The sequence below is a fragment of the Antechinus flavipes genome, chromosome 2 (assembly GCF_016432865.1).
Source record: "Antechinus flavipes isolate AdamAnt ecotype Samford, QLD, Australia chromosome 2, AdamAnt_v2, whole genome shotgun sequence".
In the NCBI taxonomy this organism is placed as follows: Eukaryota; Metazoa; Chordata; class Mammalia; order Dasyuromorphia; family Dasyuridae; genus Antechinus; species Antechinus flavipes.
The window spans coordinates 50825014-50849051 of record NC_067399.1 but is presented as its reverse complement, the minus strand read 5'-3'; the positions used below and the strand labels follow the sequence as shown (position 1 = coordinate 50849051).

The 24038-nt window shown below is 43.5% G+C and overlaps 1 protein-coding gene across 6 annotated transcripts in view; it reads right to left on the bottom strand.

Moving 5' to 3' along the window:
• Positions 1–24038, bottom strand: part of CBFA2T3 (CBFA2/RUNX1 partner transcriptional co-repressor 3) — a 200418-nt gene that overhangs the window by 104919 nt on the left and 71461 nt on the right. The window contains exon 1 of one of the 6 annotated variants that reach the window (XM_051974778.1): positions 7437–9903. The exons of 4 other annotated variants lie outside the window; for them this stretch is intronic. The gene's annotated coding sequence lies outside the window, so the exon portion shown is untranslated. Of the gene's footprint in view, positions 1–7436; positions 9904–24038 lie in introns of those variants that run through there. One more of the 6 variants, XM_051974775.1, reaches the window with a different exon arrangement.

Here is a 24038-nt window from a genome sequence, read left to right as displayed (position 1 = left end):
CTCCTCTGACCTCACGTAGCACTGCAGTTTGCACCTCTTAAGCATGATTGTGGATTGATAGGGTTCCATTGAGGACCGAGGAGGGATTTCTCTCAAGGACTTAGTGTGGAAACTCCAATGATCATAATAACCAAACATGATTCCAGAGGGCCAAGGATGAAACGAGCAGGATATTTCCTGACAGAGGTGAAAGACCAGATGGAAGAATAGATTTGTTTTGGACACGATCAAGGAGGGAATTTGTTTTGCTTGACTGTACATGTTTCTTACAAAGGTTTCAATACTACCACCTACAAGGGAAAGGAGAGATCCTAAATTTTTGTTCAATATATACATATAGATTGAGAGACGTATAAGTAGAAAATATATATAAATAGAAAAAATTAATTTCATTTAAAAAAGAAGAATTTGTCTCGCTCTATTAGACTCAAAACTCCATGAAGACAGAGGTTGTGAATTATGTCAATTTTTATCCCCCTAGCACCTAGCACAGTGCTAGACACACAATATAATTTTTTGTTGACTGATTAAAAAGGATTATTGAACTAGAAAAAAATGAAAGTGGAGCTAAGTCTGTTCTGAACAACCCTCTCTGAGCACCTACTCGCTGTCCAGGCAGGACTCGGCCCAACAAATCACATTTAGAATTAAAATAAGTTCTTGCTGTTAAGTGTTAGATGGCAGTTCAGGGCTTACCCAATTGGGTTGCCTGCCGTAGAGAAGTGTCCTATCACCACCTTGACCTCCCTTAACTCAGGCACTGGGTGAGGGCTGTGGAAGCACAAGACGGTTCTCTGGAAGACTGATACCACATGGTCAATCTAGAAGACAAGCAGCAGCATTTCCCTGGGAGTTTCTAGCCAAGGAAAGAATGGGAGGGAAAGTATTCTTATCCATTCCTCCAGAAGGTAGGGCTATAGCAAAGACTCTTAAACAATATGGTCCGCTCTTAATTTTTGAGTCTTTTTAACCCTTTACTCTCCTCTGTCCATTCTCAGATCCAGCAGTATCTGCTTTTTTCCAAGTTTCAATTCAAATCCCACCTCCTGCAGGAGACCTTTCCTTGGTCTCTGCCTTATTAGTACCTCCCAGCTAGATGGCACTGCAGTGTGCAAATAGCAAAAAACAATACATCCAAAGTACATCAAGAAGACTCATCTTCCCAAGTTCAAATCAGGTCTCAGACACTTACTAGCTATGTGACCCTGGGAAACCTGTGTCACTCTGGGCAAGACCCTGTTTGCCTCAGTTTCCTCATCTGTAAAATGAGCTGGAGAAGAAAATGGCGAACTACTCAGTATTCTTTGTCAAGAAAATCCCAAATGGAATCATGGAAAGTTGGATATGACTCAATACTAACATCAACATCCCTTTCAGGTCTATCTCCTACCATTCCATCAGCATAACATTGAACTAAAGCAAATTTGAGAACACAAATAAGTTCTATAAAGAAAGCTTGATTTTTTTCCCCAATGACTTCCAATATTCTCAATACTTAAAAAATAGAATGTTTTATATAAATGTCCATAAGAAATGTTTTCACCACCTTAATAAAATGGAACTGCTTGGTAACCCTGAAATGGGGATGGGGAAAGGGTTGACTACTTGAGGCACATTGAAAGGCTTCGTTAAGGTATTAGAGAGGTACCAGGTATTATCAGTATTATTATTTTATTCTGTTAGGGAGTTCCTATGATTTTATCTGATTGTTTATCTGATTTTAAAAGAAGCTTATTTGGATATTGCATTACAAATTATGCTGTAACAGAATTCTTCATTACAAAGATCCAAGTTTCCCATTTCTTCTTCAGTCATGAATAGATTATAAACTTGAGGTCAGAAACCATATTTTGTTTATTTTTTTCTCTCCTAGAACTTAGCACAGCTTTGTCTACACAATAGGTGCTTAATAAATGTCAATTAAAATATAGACAGATTTCCTTCCCTTCAGTCTTCCAGGGATAAAATAACAGAGATACATAAATTGAATCGATTAGCGGCTTGTCAATATATCCTCTTCCTTGAGGTAGGAGAGAGAACACTGAACTAGAAATCAGGACACCTAGGTTCTCTGGTTCAGGCTCTGCAGATGACTCTGTGTCATCTTGGCCAAGTTACATCTTCTCTCCAATCTGAGTTTCCACAACTACAAAATGTTAGGGCTTCAATAATGACTAAGGTTGGGCTTTAAGGCTTACAAGAAACCCTGGGGTAGGGAAGGAATTTTTAATTTTCTCTTTTGTAGATGAGGAAACTGAGGCTCATTCTGAACTTGAGTGACTTAACCTTGGGTTTTTGGTTTTGTTTTGTTTTACAGTTCATAAGTATCAGTTAGGATTTGAACCCAAGTCTACATTCATCATTTCAACAACTAATTTAGCCTACCCAGAGAATTTGCAAAGTACCTTCTAACCTTGGTTTTTCATGGATTTCTAATCCAAGGCTTCTAAAACTTTTCCTACTCATGATCCTTTTTCATCCGAGAAATTTTTATATGACCTCAGGTATATAGGTATATAAAATAGACATACAAACCAAACATTTAATTGATGATAAATCATTATTTTGCAATATCCACTTTCAGTTACACGACCACATATTAGGTATGGAACCACAATTTAAGAAGTTGGGTTCTAGTCTACAGAGACACATTGATGATAAGGATAGTCTTGTTGTCTTCACACTTAGAAGTGAAGTAGGCTTTGGAGGGGTTAGCCAAGGTAAATGAAATCTCTCACCCAATGTTCTCACCTTTGAGTTTTGGGGGGCAACAATGAGAGTCAGAGGCTGGGCCAGCAATATCATCTGACATAAATGAGAGAGTATATCCAACTTTTTCTTTCTTAAAGTCAAAATATTAACCAGTCAATAGCACTGAGCAATCATAACACTTTATTCTGTGACATGTTAATATCTACTCCCTCAAAATGGTGGTATGTCATTTTCCAAATAGTACAAAGAGTTTTTCTTGATATGATCTCATACATTCTTGCAATACACTGGAGGTGAGGAGGACCAAGGGAATTTAATTCAACTGACACAATGATCAAGAACCCTACTACATTATCTAGTTCATTAAAATAGGTCATGAAACCTCTGCTTGAAAGTCTCCAAAATGGAAGAATCCACTATTTCCTGAGGCAGTCCATTCTATTGTGGAATAACTCTATTAGGAAGTTCTTCCGGACTTCAAAGCTTGACTTAAATATCTGTAACTCCCACTCATTGTTCTTGGTTTTCTGCCTTTGAGACTCCCAGAACAAGTCATCTTTCCCTTGTGTATGACCACCACTCAAATACTCAAAACCAGTTATAATATGCCCCATGATGGGAAGGAAGAAGAGAAACAAGTATTTCTATAGTGTCTATTATGTGTCAGACACTATGCTAAATATTTTCCCATATGTTATCTTCTTTTATCCTCTCAAAAGTTATCCTCATAACAACCCTATGAGAGAGGGGCTATTATTTTTATTTTATAGATGAGGAAAGTAAGGCAGCTAAAAGGTAAATGACTTTCTTGGATCATACAGCTATTAAGATTTCCGAGGCTTGATTGAACCTGGTCTTTCTTATTGCATGTCTAGCATTCTATTTCCTGGCCCATCTTGTTGGAACTTCTCTTTTTGAGACTAAAAATCCCCAGCTCTTTCACCTGACCCTCATATGATTCAAGAGTCTTCATCATCCAAATTATCTCTTTTTTCTTTTTATAATCATATATAATTATAATCAATAGTGATCCCAGGATTAGAAGGCGGGTCTAATGAGGGTCAACACTCTGTGTATTGATGGAGCAGAGAAGCAAAAGCAAGAGCAAAGCATCCTGAGAAAGCTTTGTGAGGCAGCATAAGCCATGAGCTGCAGCCTTGGCGTCCCCAGGAGTCATAACTACTGAAGACCTGGGAAAAAAGTTCCCACTCTCAGAGCCCTTGCTTTGTCAAATGGCTCATCATCATGGTCGGAGAGAATATTTATCAAAGGAAATGACATCGAAAAAGACGCATTCCCATCTGTTTTGCATAAGGACCACAGGGCCTTGCCATTTGCCCTGCTGTTGCAAACTCCTGGATGCCTTATTTCCCTCTATGCAGATGTGGGTCCCTAGGGAATAGGGACTGCCTTGCTCTTCTATTTGAATCCTTAATGCTTAGCATGTACTAATAAGCATTAAGTACTTTTAAAATGCTTTTAAAAAGATTCATTCACTCAGTCCATCTTCTAGAGCTTCAGTTTCCTTCTTTGTAAAGTAAGAGATTTGGGTTACATGAGCTCCAAGATGTCTTCTAGTTCCAACCATTCTATAATGCTGCTAAATAGAATAGTAACAACTCTAATCTGTATCACAGACTCACAGAATTGGAAAGGACCCCCAGAGTTCTCAATTATGATACATATGACCAAGAATCTGCTCAATACCATCCCCAAGCAGATTATCCTCAAGCCTTTGGCTAGAAGAATTGTAGTGAAGTTAAGATTTCCAAAGTACCTCCTTCAGGGTCAGCTTGGGAATTCACCTGAGAATATCATTCTTCCCATTTTACAGACCATAAATGAGGGTTGGATGAAATGCTTTATGGACAGTCTTAAAGCTAGTGAGAGCCGGCGCCAGAATTTGAAATCAAAATTACAGCATGCTGCCTCCTTCTATGAAGGTAAGATCTTTGGAAAGGGGCAAAGTATTAAATTGGGGGGGTATGGGAGGGGGTAGTCAAGCATTTATTAGGTGGTTACTATGTACCAGGCAAGAGATAGGGAATTCTATAGTTGAAAACAAAGAGTTTTCTCCTTGTCTTCTTCCTAAGGGGAGCCAATCCACACCTCTCCTGACACCCTCCTGAGACACACACCCTCTTGACAGGAGAGAAACATCAGCCCTGGAAGGTTGGCTGCCCAGCTTCAGTTGTCTCTCTCCCAAAGACGGGCCAAAGGCAGGGAGAGAGAGGGTAGGTGACCAAAGCTGGCAGCAACAGCTCCAGATCGTCGCGTAGGAAGGAAAATGAATTTCTTCCAGTCATGCAGAAATGAAAATATGTGAAGCCAAATGAAAGATATTTCCTGGAGGTGGTAACCCAATTATGCAAATAACTCGGGAGCTGAGTAAGATGTTGGAGGGGGCTGAACTCCAGGGAGGCAGCCCTAGGCTGTGTTCCTCAGTCCCACCTGCCTGCCTGGTTCTCCCACCATCTACACAGAATCCAACTAGTCCCTTTCTTGGGCTGCCCTTGCTGCCTGACATGGCTGGCATTTTCTTGCAATACGACCATGCCCTAAGGATCTAAATAACTCACATAATCTTTCTTCCTTTCTTCTTTTTATAAAACACACGATAGATGAAGAATCATCCCATAAAAGATTGATTTCTCCAGTAAATTGGTTAATAGCGTTCCCATTCTCCCCCCCCCCATGTGTCTATCTGTCTGTCTCTTTCCCTCTCTCCCCGTTGCTGTCTGTCACCATCTCTTTTTGTGTTTGTTCAGAATTTGCACATCTGTTACTAACCTAGGTATCACTCTAAGAATTTATTTTCCCCTTCATTTTAAATTTATTGGGTGTAACGGAGTGGCAACTTTTCAGCCTTCCTGCTCAAAATAATGTAGTTTAGACATGGTTTCAGCGTCGGCCCAGAACAAAACTCTTGCTGCAAATAGCTTTTCTTAGGCAGCCAGCTTTGATATTTTATTGGACCAAACAGAGTTATTCCCGTCTCCACCATGGAAGGGGAAGGAAGGGCTGGAGGAAGGGGGTGGGGAGTGGTAAATGACACATCATGGAGTGGATCCAAAGCTTTTACATCCTCTTGTGGCCTTTCACTGCGTCATCTTTCCAAAAAGTTGCCCGATAACTGTTGACAGGCACTTCCTGGTCTTTTTCTCATCTTGAAAAGGATGCCACAGGCTGTCTGCAATCTGAAGCAGTTAGGGGACTCAAATCTTTTAAAAAATCAAGACCAAACTACCTCTCTCTTGGTCAGGTAGCTGAGATTAGGATAAGCTATTTAAACTCTATGCCAATTATATACCTGGGGACTGACGGATTTCATTTGTCTCTGTTCTTGAGGAGACTTGGCCATATCCGAAGGCTCCCATTTCTATGCCTAGGAGAGGGAACACACCCCTGGATTAACACCAGGAAGACTATTGGATGGGGTAGTAGGGCCTGGCCTTAGGTCAGTTATTCAGTCTGGATGGCCTTCTCTCTACTGTTCTTCCTCAAAACAAATAATTTCCAAAGAAAACGTCTATTAAAAAAAAGTCTTGTGTTTGACTGAACCCTGACAATCTGACGTCAAAAGTCACCCTTTTTCCAACTGTACTTTCCTCCCAGCCTGACAGGTGGAGGCTTCAGTTTGGGGGTGTCACCTCTATTTAAGAAAGCCTGTACTACATTTAAGCCTCTGTGTGCTCAGAGCCCAACCAGCCATCAGCCTTCCCTATACCTTCTGCTCTGTGAAGGGCTGTCTGGGGCTGGATTCCCAACCATCTGTCCCGAGTCTGCTCAGACTTCCCTCAACATGGCTCCCACAACCCCCAATCCTGAGCCTGAGCCCTCCACAAATAAAGGTTTACTAAAGTAAAATCATCAGCCCAATGATGCTTGGGGATGTTCCCCCAACACCCAAAGCAATCTCTAAATAAGTCCCCAGGAGGTACCAATCTACCCACCTGTGACTGGTAGGAGCCTTTCAAGGGCTCCCTTAAAATTGCCCACAGTCTAGTACCCTTCAAAATGATGCAGAGATAGACCCAGGCCTGGGCCCCCACTTCTGCAGCCAATGGAATGAGAATAATTCTTGCCTCAGTAAAGTCGTATTTGAAGGACTGGCCCAGGAGCCAGCTCCCAATGTCCGTGCCCCCAATGGCCTAAAATCAGAGAAGGGCCAGGGCTAAGATGTGCTCTCCTTTACCCAACAAGCTCCTCTCCCTGGCCATGGTCTCCCGCATCTAGGGCGATGGAAAGGGAGCATCTTTGTTAGGCAGCACAAGTAGCCTCAGACACTAAAGCACCCTTCTCACCGGCCAGCTCCAGCTCTTCCCTCTCCTATTCTCCCCCTTCTCCAAAGGTTGCTGCCAGCTGAAGTTTAAAGGCAAGCAACCTTCTCCTGGAAACATTTGGGCAGTCAGCAGCCCCCAGCTCAACCAGGCTGCCCCAGACTTCTTCGAGGAGAGGGGAAGACCACAGATTTCTTCATACACAGCCAGGAAAACAAAAAGTTTACAAACTCAGGCAGGGGAGGTGGAGGAGGGAGAGCTGATTGATAAGGCTGCCAATGTCCCTTCATCCCCAGCAATGGCATCTGAAGTGGGGGGGGGGGGGAGGCAAGGACCAATATGGCCGGAGGGCAGCCCTACTGGGCAGGACAGCCCCTAGATTCCGGGTGGTTAAGGGATGCAGGAAGGCAACGACCGGAGATGGGGGTGGGGGAGATGACTTACTGTCCTGAGGTCGGGCAGAGATGCGAGGTAACTTCACTATCACAACCAGGAATCCAGAAGTGGCTTTCCTTTTTTTTCCTTAACTTATTTGCAAATGTCTTGAACAACAAAAAAAGGAGGGGAGCTTAATCTTCGGGGGGCGGGAGCGGGTGGAGGTGGGGAGAGTGCTGAAATCTCCAGTCTTTTCCCCTCGCCACCCTGGGAAGCTTCAGGTTCTGGAAAACCTCAGGTCCGAGGTGCGGAGAACAGATGCCGCTGCCCGTCCCATACTCCGGTGGCCCGGCCCCTCTCGCCCGGGGCCCGGCCCGGCCCAGCCCAGCTCGGTCTGTCCAGTTCCCCAAGCGAAGGACTCGGGTGGGCAGGCCGGTTCCTTCGTGCAGGATCCCCACCCGCTCCGGCCAGTCCTGTCCTGGGTTCTCCAATAAATGCGCGCCCTTCCCCTTTCCAAAGGGGAAAAAGTGTATACAAAAGATTTGCAAATAAAATCGATCGTTAGCTCGTAGCTCGTGCCGAGCAGGCAGCGAAGCTGTGGCGGGGCGCGCTTTGCCAAACCAGCCGCTCCGAGCTTCCCGGCTCTTTGGTATCTGGGTGTCTCTCGGTCGGTGTGGGGGTTTGTCTGTCTGTGGATCTGCCTCTCACGGGAACTTGAGGCGCCCGCCCCGCTCTCTCTGCCTCCGCCTTCCCCTCTGCGCCGAGGTTGCTGCTCCACCTGCCTCTCTCGCTTCACCCATCTAGGTCCTTCCGTCTCTTGCCTTCGGGCTCCTCCCCGGGGCGCACCGGCTCTCCCCTAGCTGCGGGCGGCTGGGCGCCCCGGGTCAAGCTCGGGGGGGCTCCCGAGCCATGGACTGAGGGGACGTCCCCTCCCCGACCCCGCGCCGGAATCCCCTTCTCAGTCCTCTGGGCAGCAAGCGGGGTGGGGAGGCAGCCAGCCCTGGCAGGCGGTAGAGAGGGGTTCGACTTAGATTCTGGAAAGATGAGGGGAGGGGGCCTGTGGCTTCCGTCCCGAGCCGGGATCGGGGAGCTAGGGGGGGTCCCGAGCGCTCGGAGCGCTCCGTTCAGCCGCCCCGGGCCGTGCGCACTGCTAGCGCCTGTTTCACGGTGGCCAGCTCAGCGCATGGGGAGCCGAAGCTTCCTAGGGCTGCTGCCGCCGCCGCCGCCTCTGCTGCTGCTGCCGCCGCTGTTGCCACCACAGCTCCCCTCCGGTTCCTCTTGCCACGGCCATCTGGTGCGTGTCCCTGCAACTTCAGAGCGCCCCGGGCGCTGTCGGGCCCCGCGCCCCGCCGCAGGCTCCCCCTGCTCCGGGAACTCGGCTGCCCGGGCGCCCGGAGCTGCCCCCTTTAGCGTTAGGATACCTCGAACCTCGGCCGCAGCACCGGGCGAACGCTAAACTCCCGGGCCGGCCCCGAGGCTCCGCGGCCGGCCTCTCCGCAGGGCTCCCCGGCAGAAGCGTGCGCGCCTGGCCCCAGCTTTCAGAGGGGCTCGGGGAGTCCAGGCGACTGAGAGAGAGCGGAGGAGATCGCAGCTGGCAGTCGACAGCAGACTGCTGTGAGTGTGTGAGTGTGTGTGTGCGTGCGCGCGGGCGCGCGTGTGTGAGTGTGAGTGTGTGAGTGCGTGTGCGCGGCGGGGGAGGGCGCAGGGAGCCTCCCCCACCCGCCCCCTCCTTGGGCTCTCCGGGAGGGGGGAGGTTTGACTGTGGCTCGCTCTCCCTCTGCTTCCTGAAGCTGCCAGTTCTCGGCTGGCCCCAGGGAAGCCTCCTTCCAATCCGTCCTCGCCGGCCCTCCCCACCTTTGCTCTCTCCTGTAGCCCCGGCGGCCTCCCGGCTAGCTGTCCTCGCCACCCCGTCTCCCGACGCGGCTCGCCCGGCTCCTTTCGAAAGGATTGGAGGAGGAAGAGAGGGAGGGGACGGGCTCTGGCTGGTCGGCGCTCGCCTCGTGGGCTTCTCTTTTTGCACCTTTCCGGGGTGGATTGGGGGGGGGCTGCCTTGTCAGCTTGGGCAGAAGCAGGGTGGGGGGGAGCCCCACTCAGCGCGGCCGTGTAACTCCATCCTGCAAATTCACCTTGGAGTTTTGCGGGGCTACTTCCCGGGATTTATTTCTCGGTAATGTTTGAGGTCCAGGAGGAGAGGGGAGGGCTGGCGCCCATCCTCCTCTTCTCCCTCCCTCTTCTTTTTCTTGTTTATTCTCTTCCTGCTGCTCCTCTTCCTCTTCCTCTTCCTCCTCCCTTTCCTCCTCCTCCGTCTCCTCCTGTTAGCCTTCCCCGAGGTGCGGCGGGACCCCCTATTCTGCGCCCCCTCTCCCTCCCCCAGGAGCTTGGCTCCCTACGCTGTTTATCTGTCTCGCTCCCTCGGCTCCCACCTCTCGGCTCCCAGGTCCCTAGCAGCCTCCCCAGCCACCCCCGGCCTCTGCGCAGCGCGGCCTGCAGAGGGCGCTCTCCCACTGCAGCAGCGGTGGCTCCGCCGGCTGCTTCCCCCACAACAGATGTCAGACAATATACTCTGTCGCGTCTCAGGTCCAGAGCTTTAATGGTGAAAAAGAAAAAAAAAAAGCGGGGTGGGGGGGGGGAGAGGAGAGGGGAAAACAGGATTCCTCTCTCCCCGGCATGGCCCTCCGGCCCTCTCTCATTTGCATATTACTTTGCATACATTTGCATGTTATTCATTTAATGTTCAGAAATCCCCCAAAGCCACTGCCCCAGTCTCCCAAGTACCTTACTTCTGCTCTTCCCCCCCAAAGCCTCTCGCCCTGCCTCCTTTCCTGCTAAAGTCTCCCCTCCCCCCAGCCTCCGTTCCTTTCCCTGAAGAACTCAAAGCATTTTGTGGGCACCATCTCAGATGCTCAAATGTGATCTTGTTTCTGCATTTCTCTGAAGTGGCTCTTCCTTTACCCCTCCCCTCTTCTTCCATTCTCCCACCCCCCCCCTCTCACTTTCTCAGAGGGAGGTTGCGGTTTCAGTGCCACGGTGCAAAAATTAAAATTAAAAATTACCGGCGCCGAAGATGCAGGTCACTCGTTTACATAGCCTTTGGCATAAAATTGCAGCCGAGGGTCCAAGACCTCCAATTCCCCACTACAGAAAAATAAGACAATGGCCCTCTTCCTTCCTCTCTCCTGAGAGTGGGTCCCCTAGCCCCTTGTCCGGCCATTAGCTCTGATTCCGGCCCCTGCCATCCTGAGTGAATTATGGAGCCCTGAGTGTGGTGGTCAATAATCCATGAGGAAAAAGTCATTCTGGGGACTGCTCCTTGTGGCCTTTAAAACGATTCCAAACTACAGCAACAACAATAATAGTACTTTATCTTGTAGAACATTTGCAGTTTTCAAATCACGTTCATATCCATTATTCAATTCGATTCAAACATTTATTAAGCACCTGGTATATGCAAAGTTCTGCAACTTGCTTTTTCGGATGATCACGTAACCCAGAAAGGCTGGCAGGTGATAGTTGGCTTTTGGATGGGTCCTTATACCACAACACACACTCCCTCAAATGCTTCCACTTGGTTGTCAAAAAACCCTTATAAAGGGCAGGGCAGTAACTAGAGAGCACTTGCAGTTTTCAAATCACTTTCATTTCCATTATTCAATTTACTTCAAACTTTTATTAAGCACCTGGTATATGCAAAGCTCGCAACTTGCTTATTCGGATGATCACAGTAATGTTGGAAGACGGGCAGGCAATATTTGCATTTGGACGGGGTCTTATGCCATATACCCCCTCAGATCCTTCCTCTTGACTGTCAAAAATCCCTACAAAGGGATTCCTGATCCTTTTACTGGTAAAGACCTACATTCTTGAAGACTTTTTTCCCCTCATCCCTGGAAGTCATATCCCTCCTCTCCCCCCTTCCCTCCCCCCCATCTCAACCTTCCACTTCCTTTTCTTTCCTTCTAAACCTCCACAAAACCTCCTCTAATCCTCCTCTTTTTCCTTCTGGCAGTCTGTCAACAAACATTTAAGATGTACTTCCTGAGTCAGGCACTATGCTGGGTGATTGATATGGACAGGTATTGTGGGAACACAAAGAAAGGTAAGGACATGTTCCCTCAAGGAGTTTAAATCCTACTACTGACCCAGACTCCCTCTCTACATTTTCCTAGGACACTTGGGATCTGTCCTTTGTCTTCTCCCATCTCATTTTACCCACTTCATTTCTGTACTTGTCACATCCTGCCTGTAGCCTGTAAGCTCCTAGAAAACAGGTTCTTAGTCATCAGAAGCTTCCCAGCACTTGACACTGGGTCTTCCTCTGTTGGTGTTGACAATGTATATTTATTGAATTGAACTGGACCGACTCGGCCAAGTTCATACAGTTCCAATGTTGCAGCAGGACCTGGACAAAACTCATTTACACTGTCCAGAAGTACTTATTCTGTCCACAGTCTATCGGCTGGACAATCAGCAAACATATGGTGCCTTCATCAGAGAAGGTGCTATGTTCTATGAGCAAAGCAGAATTGAATTAGCTCAGAAGAAACTCGAGATGTGCAGAATTAGAGAAGCTACCCCAAATGTTCACAGGGACTATTTGTGTCTGACCTGTGGCAGAGCATTCTGAGCTCCTATTGGTCTGATCAGCCACAGTAGGACACTCTGTAACTTGACTCTAACATAATGATGTCATTTCTGTCCTCTTTGAGAACTATGGACAGTAACCAACCATCTATCCCTCCTTCCCTCCCTCACTCCCCCCTCTCTTTCTCTCCTTCCCTTCCTTGCTCCCTCTCTCCCTCACCTTCTCTCCTTCCCTCTCCCCCTTCTTCTCTCTTTATTTCTCTCTTTATCTTTCTCTCTCTCTCTCTTCCTTCTCTCTTTTTCTCTGTCTGTGTGTATACACATAGTGGTGCAATATAACTTCTAAGGGAGACAGCGATGATTTTGAGATCTCCTGACCTTAGAGTACTATTGTTCTAACAATCTGTCAATGATTGAGAAAGTCCTCTGGCCCAGGAATGTAATAATATTTCTTCCTTAGATTTTAGGGAAGATAGATTAGTGATCCTGAGGCCCCCTGATCTGAGAGTGCTCTTGTTCTAACAATCTGTCTGTCCATGATTCTCAAGTCTTCTGGTCTTGGGATAGTCCTACTAACATTACTGACTGTCAGAGAGAATCTGTCGGTCAGTGATAAACAAGTTGCTGAGACAATAGCGAATAGACCACCCCTCAAACCTACCTGTAAGCCATAACATTAACAAATAAAAGATAAGAAGCCAGTGCTTCTGAATCACAGAATGTGTGATTGAAGAAGGGGAGAGAGCTTTTAAGAGGCTCTAATGTCAAACAGAGGATTTAATATTTGACCCTGGGGATAATAGGGAGCCACTGGAAGTTATTGAGTAAGGTTACAATTTCACTTTATGAAGATCACTTTGGCTTGGACCAGAGGGGAAGAGAAACGTGGTAAACAGACCCACCAAGAAGCTTTTGCTATAATCTGGAGTGAGGTGGGCAAGGGGATGAGGGCCTGAGGTGGGATTAATCTTGGACACTGGGGGATATGAAGAAAAACAATGTTTTAAAAGACTTTCCTCAAGGAGCTTCCATGCATACAATATTACAAATAAGTCCTAGACAGTTTGAGGGGAAAGATAGCATTAACTTCCTTTAGCAAAGGCTTCCCATAAGACAGAACATCTGAGTTAAACTTTGAAAGATTCTAGAAGATTAAAGACAGGAACAAATACAAACTAAGTATGAAATGACCTTATAATTTGGTTAAAATGCACTCCAGAGTTTTTTCCAGGGAATTTCTGTTAGGATTCTGAGGTTAAATGACCTGTCCTGGATCACACAGCCAATCTATGGCAGAAATGGGCTTGAATTCATTTTTCAAGGAGGACTCTTGAATCTGCTACTTCATGCTCTCACTCACCTCATTTACCACAATTTTAAAAATTCCCTGTCAGTTTTAGTCCATTATTTTATCATTAAAACGCTGTACCTTGAAGAGTTAAATTTCTGGATTTTTCTGTTTACAACTGAACTCATTAAAACAGGTAGCAAAAAACACTGGCTTGACAACTGAGAAATTTAAAAAAAGCCACTGTGAAATCATCACACATCACATTCCAAAAATGCATAAAAATTAGACAGCTCACTAGCCCCAGGCCCTGAAGCAATCTAACTATGACTAAAAGAAAGAGGAAAGTGGGCAAACAGGAATTTGAACCCTGACTCTAGGTGAATAATTCTCTCATATTCTTTCTAAATCAGCACTGAATATTTCAATTAAAAAGTAGAAATGTAGCCAGTGGGAACATATGCTGACTTTCATGCCAGAGGATCTGGATTCAAGTGACTATCTGTGTGATCTTTAGGTAAACTGGGAAATCTCATCTCTTATTTGTTTATCTGCAAAAGGGGGTGGCGAAGTCTAGTTGATCTTCAAGATTTCTGTCCACTTTAAACCTATATATCTATAACTGTGCTTACAAAAGGTAGTATAGTATAGGGCAAAGAGTACAGGTCTCCCATTGGGAGATCTCAGTTTGAATTTTGGATCTTCCCTAGGCACTACTTTGTGTGACTTTCAGAACTCATTCTGGGACTCAATTTCCTCTTCTGAAAAATGAAAGCTCTAGCATGATAATTGTAGAAATAGAAGAATTGCACATGTTTAACATATATTGGGTTACTTGCCATCTAGCGGAGGAGGGAAGGGAAGGAAGGGAAAAAATTTGGAACACAAGATTTTGCAAAAGTGAATGTTGAAAATTATTTATGCATATGTTTTGAAAATAAAAAAGTTTTAATAAATAAAAAGAAAGAAATCTGTGTTCTAGATGTCTCTAAGACCTTTCCTAACTCGAAATCCTATGAGCCTACAATAGATTTTTTTTAATTGAACTTGTAATTCCATTGGTATACACTCCCACTGAGCTCTGTCAATACTGGTTGGCACTTTCCCTGCAACTCATGATCTTTGTTATCTGGGCCACTGAGAAGTTAAGTGCCTTCCCCAGGGTCACCTAGTCAGTATTTGTGAGAGGCAATTCCTTATTCCATTTATAGCTTCTCCTAATCCTATAATCTTATGGGCTATTGCCATCTATTGAAGATCCATACAACTAGACAGAGATGAAAGGTTGGAGGTCAAGGGGAGAAGCAACATATGAACATCCTGGATGATTGATCTGATCTTATAAAATCTACCTGATTTCTCCATCTCTCCACTCTCATTCTGGACGATAGGTAGAAAAACTGTTCAAATCCTTGTATTCTCAGCTAAAGGCTGTAATCAATTTCCTAAACTAGAAGTGGTCAATTCAATCAATTGACAACTATTCACTGAGTAACCCAACCCTGTCATAGGCATTCTATAGGTTATAAAGAATTATTTTAGACAAATATTAGCAAAGTCCCTATTATGTCTCGTGTTCTTTGGATGAGAATCATACAATACCATGTATTGTATCTTAGAAGAATCAAAATTCCAAGTGACCCAGAAGGCAATGGAGAGATAAAGGGTGAGTGTCATCAGGCTGTGGTAAGTTAACAATGATTATTTTCATGAGAAAGGAAGCATAACATACACCATCAAGGAAAGGTAAAACTAGAAATGGAGGTGGACCATTTATGTATTGAAAATGAGAGATAAAGATTATAGGATGAAGGGAAGAAAATAAGCATTTATTAAGTGCCTACCAAGTGCCAGGCACCATGCCAAGTGCTTTACAAATATTATCTCCTTTGAGTCTCCCAATAAGCCTGAGAGATAGGTGTTATTATTATGCCAATTTTACATCAGGGAAAACTGAGGCAGTCAGGTTGAGCAACTTGCCCAGGGCCATACAATTAATAACTATCTGAGCCTGGAATTGAACTCAGGTCTTCTTCCATGGCCAGAGCTTCCCTACTGTGCCACCATTTAGAGCTGGAAAGTATCATGGAGAATAAGGCAATAAAAAAGGGTAAGTGACTCATTGAGGGTCAGTCACATAGCTAGTATCTGAGGTAGAATTTGTATTAGAGCTTCTTGACTCCAAGGCCAGCACCCTCCCCATTCCATCTTCACAATTAAGAGAACTAAAGGAAAATCTCCATTATGTTGGGTGGGTCTTCAGATGAAGATTTATGGAATGATATAGACAAGAATTGTACAAAAGGAGGAGTAAATGCCTTGTAATCTGTTAGTAGAGGAAATACATATATTAAAGACATGGAACCATGAAAGTAGAAAAGTCTAATTTTTTTCTTTTCTAATCCTTTCTATACCAATATTCCTAGAATCTTTGTCTACATACGGAGTTATCCCCTCCTTCCATGAAACACTTTTCATTCCTACTGGAATAGCTTAGGGCCTAAATTTTTTTCATGCATGTTTTTTGTCAAGGCCATTTAGATTTGTAACACCAGCCTTTCTCTCTGAAAAAAACAAATAAAAAACAACTTTCATGACCTTCACCCGGATGTGTTTGTTCACATCAGTTCCCTGGGCCCTCAGGACTAACTCTTGAGAAGAAATGTAAAGGAGATTCTGTCCATGCAAGTGCAACCTGTCCAAAAATTATTCACCACTATCTCCTTGTGCTTTTTCTTTGGCAGTTTTCCCAGGTAAGACTTGGTCCAATTTGGAAGCATAGAATACATCCTGCTACCACCAAATGAAAAGATGGGCAAAGGGAAAGAAAACCACATTTCCAAGTGAAATGAAGACCAAGGCCTTTGCTTCATCATCATCATCATCATCAATCATCACCACCGACATCCTGCTCAGAAATCTTTAGTGGTTTCCTATTTCCTGCTTGGTGAATTTTACCATCCTTTTTCTAGCTTCCAAGGCTCTCCATGAAATGAGTACCACCCTATTTTTCCAGGCTTCTTACTTCATTTTATTCCTTTTTCTGTTCTTTAAGCTGTAGCCAAACTGGACAATTATCTGGTAGCCTGAATAGACTCTCTGCTTTCCAACCCTTATGCCATTGCTCATACCATTCCCTAAGTCTGAGGCTTCCCTTTGCAGCTATTGGTCTTCTACCTATCCATTAAAGACCAATTTAATATCCGTGAAATCTTCCCTAATTTTTCAGTCTAAAATAGTTAATTTTCTTTGAGCTTACATATTTTGTACATAATTTGTTTAGTACCTACCTAAGGAAGTTATTATTTTTGAATTTAATAGTTATTCTCTATTATTGTTCTGTAAGAAATGACCAGCAGGATGAATACAGAGAGGCTTGGAGAGACTTATATGAACTGATGCTAAGTGAAATGAGCAGAACCAGGAGATCATTATATACTTTAACATGTATGAGGATGTATTCTGATGGAAGTGGATTTCTTTGACAAGAAGATCTAATTCAGTTCCAAATGATCAATGATGGACAGAAACAGCTACACCCAAAGAAAGAACACTGGGAAATGAATGTAAACTGTTTGCATTTTTGTTTTTCTTCCCGAGTTACCTTCTGAATCCAATTCTCCCTGTGCAACAAGAGAACTGTTCAGTTCTGCATACATATATTGTATCTAAGACATACTGTGACATATTTAACATATATAGGACTGCTTGCTATCTAGGGGTGGGAGTGGAGGGAAGGAGGGAGGGGAAAAATTGGAACAGAAGCAAGTGCAAGGGATAATGTTGTAAAAAATTACCCTGACATGGGTTCTGTCAATAAAAAGTTATAATAATAATAATAATAATAATAATAATAAAATAGTCATTCTCCCTATTTGGGTCATATTCCTATTTGATTTTCAGCTTCCTGAAGGCAGGGCTTTGTCTCACCTAAACCTTGTGCAACACAGGTTGATTGCACTACAGAAAATATTCTCTTCTTTCTCTCTTTCCTTTCTTCTGTCAGTATCCAGCACAGAATGAACACAATTAGTCCATACTAAGTGTAAACTGAATGGAACTGAATCAAAATAATTAGCCAGTGGGGAGATACCTTTGAGTAAGTCAAATGGGGGGATATTTTGAGTTCCTCAAAGCATTCACCCATACTCTACTTGTAGTTTCTACAAGTTTCTACTTGTAGTAGGCTAAGGTGCCCTAGAATATCATATAATCCTAGAATTCTAGAAGAGCTGAATCTGTGGTTTTTATCAATCGATCAATCAATTGGCATTTATTTCAATCTCAACTGATTTGACACTGAATACTATAGCACTACAGACGTTAGAGCTGGAAGAAACCATAGGAATCACCTAATCTATCTTCTGAATTCAACACAGAAGGAAACTAAAGCCCACAGATGCTGACATGTGCCCAACATTACCTAGTTAATGAGTGACAGAGTTGAGACATGAACTCAGTTCTTCTGAATCCAACTCAGTGCTCTTGGGATGAGAGTTTAGAATTGGAAGGGACTTTAGACCTTTTTTTTTTTTTAAAGGCTTATTCTTTTTAGATTAGGAAATTGAGGCATAAAGAAGGTAAGTTATTTTTATTAGGTTACACAAAATGATCAGTGGGAGAAGGAGGATTTGAATCCAGGTTCTATGACTAAATCCAGTCCATTGTTTACAGATTGATCTATGATCTAAGGAGCAGCTAGAGGATTCAGGACACTTACTAGTTGTGTGACCCTAGGCAAGTCATTTAAACCATGTTTGCCTCAGTTTTCCAACCTGTAAAATGAGCTGGAGAAGGAAATGGCGAACTACCTGGCATCTTTGCCAAGAAAACCCCAAATGGAATCATTAAGAGGCAGACAGGACTGAAATGACTGAATAACAAACCTCTAGGGTATGGGTTGTCTCCAGGAGGGGAGATAGGACACTAGCGGGAGAAATCTTGATGTGACAGATCAGTATGCATTGCTTGTGCTGTCAGTGTGATGAGTTTTCCCTTTCAAACATGGGGTGTGTGTGTGTGGAAACGGTTATATTGAGTTTACTTAGGAAACCGTCCCCACTGGTATGACCTTGACTTTGGTGATTTCTAAGATCCCCCTTGCAGCTCAGCATTCTATGATTCATCCCTTCGGCCATAGAAACAGGGCCACCGTCTTCCTGTCTAGCCCCTGTGAAGGAGGAGGCGGCAGAGCTTTGATCCAAAGATTTAACCAAAGGCAAGCTGTCTAGCTCAGCCCAGCAGATACAGGGAATGGCTCTGCTGATAGGGCAGTTATCTCTCTGAAAGCAGAGGCTGATAACTGCCGTCCCTGCACAGCCAGAAGTGAGTTATCATCAGCCTCTTCCTCGCAGATCTGACCCATCAGGATCCATTTACTTATCCCTGCCGTTTGTACTCCTTTGGCCCTGCCAGAAAACAGAACTGTTCCTCCTTGGCTGAAGCACAGAGAGGAGAAACATTTGTTTTGACAGAGGAAATTGACTATATGTTGGTTCCAAAGGGCCATCAATCAACTGTTCTCCTCGGTGTATTTAAAATTCCTGACCACAATCCTCCTTGATTTCCAACTAGCCAAAGACCTTTAAGGGGGGCTTGGTGACATTCTGATTCCTAGAAGGTGGTTTAAAAGAAAAACTCAGTAAAGATTCCATATATCCCTTTCAATTCAATTCATTTCAACAGGTGTTTACCAGATGTCTACCAGGGTCCTAGCCCTGCCTTAGAGGATGGAGAGGGATGCCCAGGAAGGCTGTAATGCCATCTTTTCCCTTGAAGATCTTCCTGAGAGGCAATGTGTCACATAAATAAAGTCCTGGACACATGAGGTAGATTCGGGTCATTTTCTCAGGGTGGGATCATCCCACCCCATCAATCAGTCCCTTACCTATTGCTCTCTCCACTACCGCACACTGGTCTGAGAGGTATCTGTGCAATGGGAAGCACATGGAATTCAGGAGCAGAAGCTCTGGGTGCCTTTCCTGTCCTGGCACTACTGCAGAATAAGTGGCTTCACCTTCATGGGCCAATTTCTTAGAGAATAAACCTATTTCTACCACTGGTCTCATGATATAATTTTGAGGAAATTGCTTAGTGTAGAATTAAAACAGCATAGAAATTGGAACCATGGGGCAGCTAGGTGGTGTAGTAGATAGAGCACCGGAAGGACCTAAGTTCAAATCTGGCCTCAAAACACTTAACACTTTCTAGCTGTGTGACCCTGGACAAGTCACTTAACTCTCTCTCTCTCTCTCTCTCTCTCTCTCTCTCTCTCTCTCTCTCTCTCTTTCTCTCCCCGACTCTTTTTTTGTGTCCCCTGCCTCTCCTTTTTTCTTTTTTCTTCTCCTCCTCCTCTTCCTCCATCTGCCTCAAAAAAAAAAAAGAGAAAGAAATTGGAATCATTGATCACTGGGAAGACAAATTAAGCAAATATGGTACATGGTACGGGAGAAGGAAGGCTAGATTTGGAATCAAAGAACCTGGTGGGCAGATCCCAGCTCTGTCACTATCTACTTGTAGCACCTTGAGTAACAAGATCAGCAAGAAAACACTGATTATATATCTCCTATGTACCAGATACTATAGTGGATGCAGAAAATACAAAGACTAGTGGAACAGTCTTTGCCCTCAAGAAGCTTATATTCAAATGGGCAAGATACAAAGTGTGTGTGTGTGTATGTATGTATCACATACAAATCGGATACAAGGTAATCTTGGTGAAGAGGCAACACTAGCAGCTGGGTGGACAGAGAAAGGCTGAGTCTTGAAGACCAAGGATTCTTAGAAGTGGAGGAGCTCTAGAAAACCATTTGGGCACCAAGGTAAGAGTTGGACAGCTATGTATGACATATGACAGGAAAATCAGTTTGACTAAACTGTAGAATAGTTGGACAGTAGTTATATGTAATAGATTGAAAAAGTAGAATGGGACAAGTTGCTTTAAATGTCAAAGAGAGGGATTGTATTTGGACCCCAAAACAATAAAGAGCCACTGAAATATGTTGAGTAAGAATGGATTAACATGGTCAATCTTGTGATTTAGGAAAAAACTTTGGCAGCTGTGTGGAGGCAGAGTGGAAAAATGGGGGTGTTGTATGTCCTGCCCCTTCTTCATTTCCAGCTGCGTCCAAGTGCCATATCCATATTACCACTCCCTTAGAAGTGCTTGGCATGTGCCAATCGCCACTTGTGTGATCTTGGACAAATCCTTTAACTGTTCCTGGCCTTAGTTTCCTGTCTGTAAAGTGTGGGGATTGGACTAGATGGTCTTTAATGGTTCTGGCTTTAAATTTAGACTCCTATGAGGCAGGTAAGTATGATAACCACCTCTAGTAGATGGAGAAATTGGGTTTAGAGAAGTAAAATGCATAGCTCATGGTCACATGGGTAATTGGTGTCAGAGGCAGATATCAGATCCATGTTAGCTTGCTAGGGTCTCTGTGTCTCTCCTTTACACCACCATTCAACAAACAACTTAGTGTTATGTGACTGAGAATGTAATCCATGGGTTAGGGTTATGGAAACAGGTTCTGTCAACATAGGGAAGATGGAACTCTGGGATTCTAGTCTAGGAAAAAGAACAGAGTTGCAGGACATGATCCTGACTGCACAAAATATAAAATTCATTGTATGTTTTTTTTCTCTCTCTCGCTCTCCCTCCCTCTCCCTCTCTCTCACTCTCTCTTTCTTTTTCTTTCTCTCTCTCTCCTCTTCCCTCCCCCCTCTTTTTTGTGCCCCCGTCTCTCTCCTTTTTTCTCTTTTCTTCTTTTCCTCCTCCTCTTGCTCCTCTTTCTTTTCCTTCTTCTCATCCTCCTCCTTCTTTTTCTTTTACTCTTCTTCCTCCTCCTCCTCCTCCCCTCCTCTTTTTCCTCCTCCTCCTTCTCCATCTCCACCTTCTTCTGTCTCTATCTCTTTGTCTCCCCCCCTTCTCACTCCTACCTCCAGGTTCCTATGATGTTGACCTGTTAAGTCCTTATGAAGTCTGAGAAGTCACTAGTCAAAACAATTGTTAAAATATGTGTTAAATAACACATTTATTTTATGTGTTATGTGTATTTATGTGTGGGATGGGAATGATTGCGAAGCACTATGGAGATTAGAGATGTTTGGTCTGTAACTGTGTATATGTGATATGTGACATGTGTACAACATGGATATGATGTGAGGTCTCTCTATGGGGAGTATGGAGTGTGTGTGCTGCTGGGGAATTTACTAGATATTAGGATCATGTAATTTAGAGCTCAGAGTATTCTAATCCAACTGCCTCATTTTATAAATGAGGAAACTGAGGCCAGAAAGCTTGAGATGTACCCAGAGTCATACAATAAACCAGAGAAGAAATTGATGAATTATTAAAGCATTTATTAAGTACTCACTTTGAACAAAACACTATACTAAGTGTTGCAAACCCAAGTAGAAAAGTAAGACATCCCTGTTCTTAAGGAGTTCACATTCTAATGTGAAGAGGTTAGATAAGATCTCTGGGTCCAGAGTTGGGAAGATCTGAGACATTTTCAAACTGTGTGAAACTAGGCAAGTCACATAACCTCTGTCTGCTTAATTTAGTCAACTGTAAAATGGAGATAGTAATAGCTATTGGGAGGATAAAAATGAGCAGAGAATCTTTTATTTTTTATTTTTGTCTCCTCATCACTGACCATAATGTCTGGCATCTAGTAGGTGCTTAATAAATGCTTGTTGGTGATATATTATGGTTATTTGTATTTGTGTTTTCCTTATCCTATTAGACTGTGAGCTCCTTGAGGGTAGGGACTATGCCTTATATACTAACAATGATAACTACCATTTATAAATCACCAACTAGGTGCCAGGCACTATGTTAAACACTTTACAATTTCATTTTATTTATTCATTTGAAGTTCAAATCTTCACAACAACCCTGGGAGGTAGGTGTGATTGTAATCCCTATTTTTCAGTAGAAAAATTAATGATAACAATAATAAACATTTATGTGACACTTAATGTTTAATGTGTAATGACACATGCCAGCTACTATGCAAAACACTTTACAATTATTATCTCATTGAGCCTCATAATCACCTTGAGAGGTAGGTGCTTTTGTTATCCCTATTTTACAGTAGAGGAAACTGAGGCAAACAGACTCACCCAGGGTCACAAAACTAGTAAATGTGTAAGGGCACATTTGAACTCACCTATTCCTGACTCCAGACCCAGATCCCTAATCCTTGTTCCATGTAGCCACATCTCTTCCATCTGATAATAGAATGCTCTGCACATAATGTACTTTGAATTTTTTGTGGGTTTTTTGTTTGTTGTGTTTTTGACACAACTCGACTCTTAAAATCACGGAGTCCATTGACTGTCCTGTGTTTAGACTATTCCTTACAAGTTATTTAGAGGACTCCATTTTGTACATACAAGATTATCTTGTCCATCTCCAATAATCCAATCCAATAAATATTTATTAAGCACCTACTATATGTGATACACTGTGTTAAGTGCTGGGGAATACAATTAATAAAAGCACTAAGAAACCTGTGCTTTTAAAAATAAGATTACTCAGCCTGCCTCATCAAATCAATTGAGATCCTTAAAAGACCAAATTTTTAGTAAATACCTAAAAGGTCTCTGCACAAAAGAGGAAATATGGTGAAAAGGAAAGAACATTAAACTTGAAACCAGGACACCTGGCTCCAACAATTCCTACTGGGTGACCATTGGTAAGCCATTTCCCTTCCTTGAGCTCCAGTTTTCTCATTTATAAAATGCCAGTAATACTTGTACTAATCGTGATTAAGAACAAAGTATTTTAACAAACCCTAAATCGCTTTAGAGACTTTGTTGGGGGAAGAGTTTGGGATGTTATAGTCTTCTTCTAAGTTTGTGTCTTGGACATTCCTGGTACCTTAATGGGGAGTCTTTTAAAAAAATTATCCATTCTATTATTGTTTGGTAAGAAGAAACCAGCAGGATGATTTCAGAAAGGCCTGGAGAGACTTACATGAACTGATGCTGAGTGAAATGAGCAGGACCAGGAGATCATTATATACCTCAACAACAATACTATATGATGATCAATTCTGATGGCTATGGCTATCTCCAGCAATGAGATGAACCAAATCAGTTCCAACAGAGCAGTAGTGAATTGCACCAGCTACACCCAGGGAAAGAACTCTGGGAGATGATTATGAACCACTACATAGAATTCTCAATCCCTCTATTTTTGTCTGCCTGCATTTTTGATTTCCTTCACAGGTTAATTGTACACTATTTCAAAGTCCGATTCTTTTTGTACAGCAAAATAATTGTTAGGACATGTTTACTTATATTGTATTTAATTTATACTTTAACATATTTAACATGTATTGGTCAACCTGCCATCGAGGGGAGGGGATAGGGGGAAGGAGGGGAAAAATTGGAACAAAAGGTTTGGCAATTGTCAATGCTGTAAAATTACCCATGCATATAACTTGTAAATGAAAAGCTATAATAAAAAAATTATCCATTCTTCCAATCTTCTTTCTCTGCTTGGGAATTTGGATAGAGCCAGGCTCTGTGTTTTTGGAGGAAGAGTCATTGCTGTAAAGGGCTGAAACTCTGAGTTGATGCACTGGGGTCAGACAACTGAGCTCACTACCTTAAGGCTAACTACCGATTGGACAATACTCTATTAGCATATGCTTGGAAAATGGCCCATCCCACTATTCTGTGCTGGTTCTATCTTTTGGTGTATACAGAGAATTGTGGGAAGGATTAGGGTATGGAGTAAAACAAGCCAGAGTCACTTTGGCAGCAGATGAAGAGAAGGAAGGTCGTGGAGA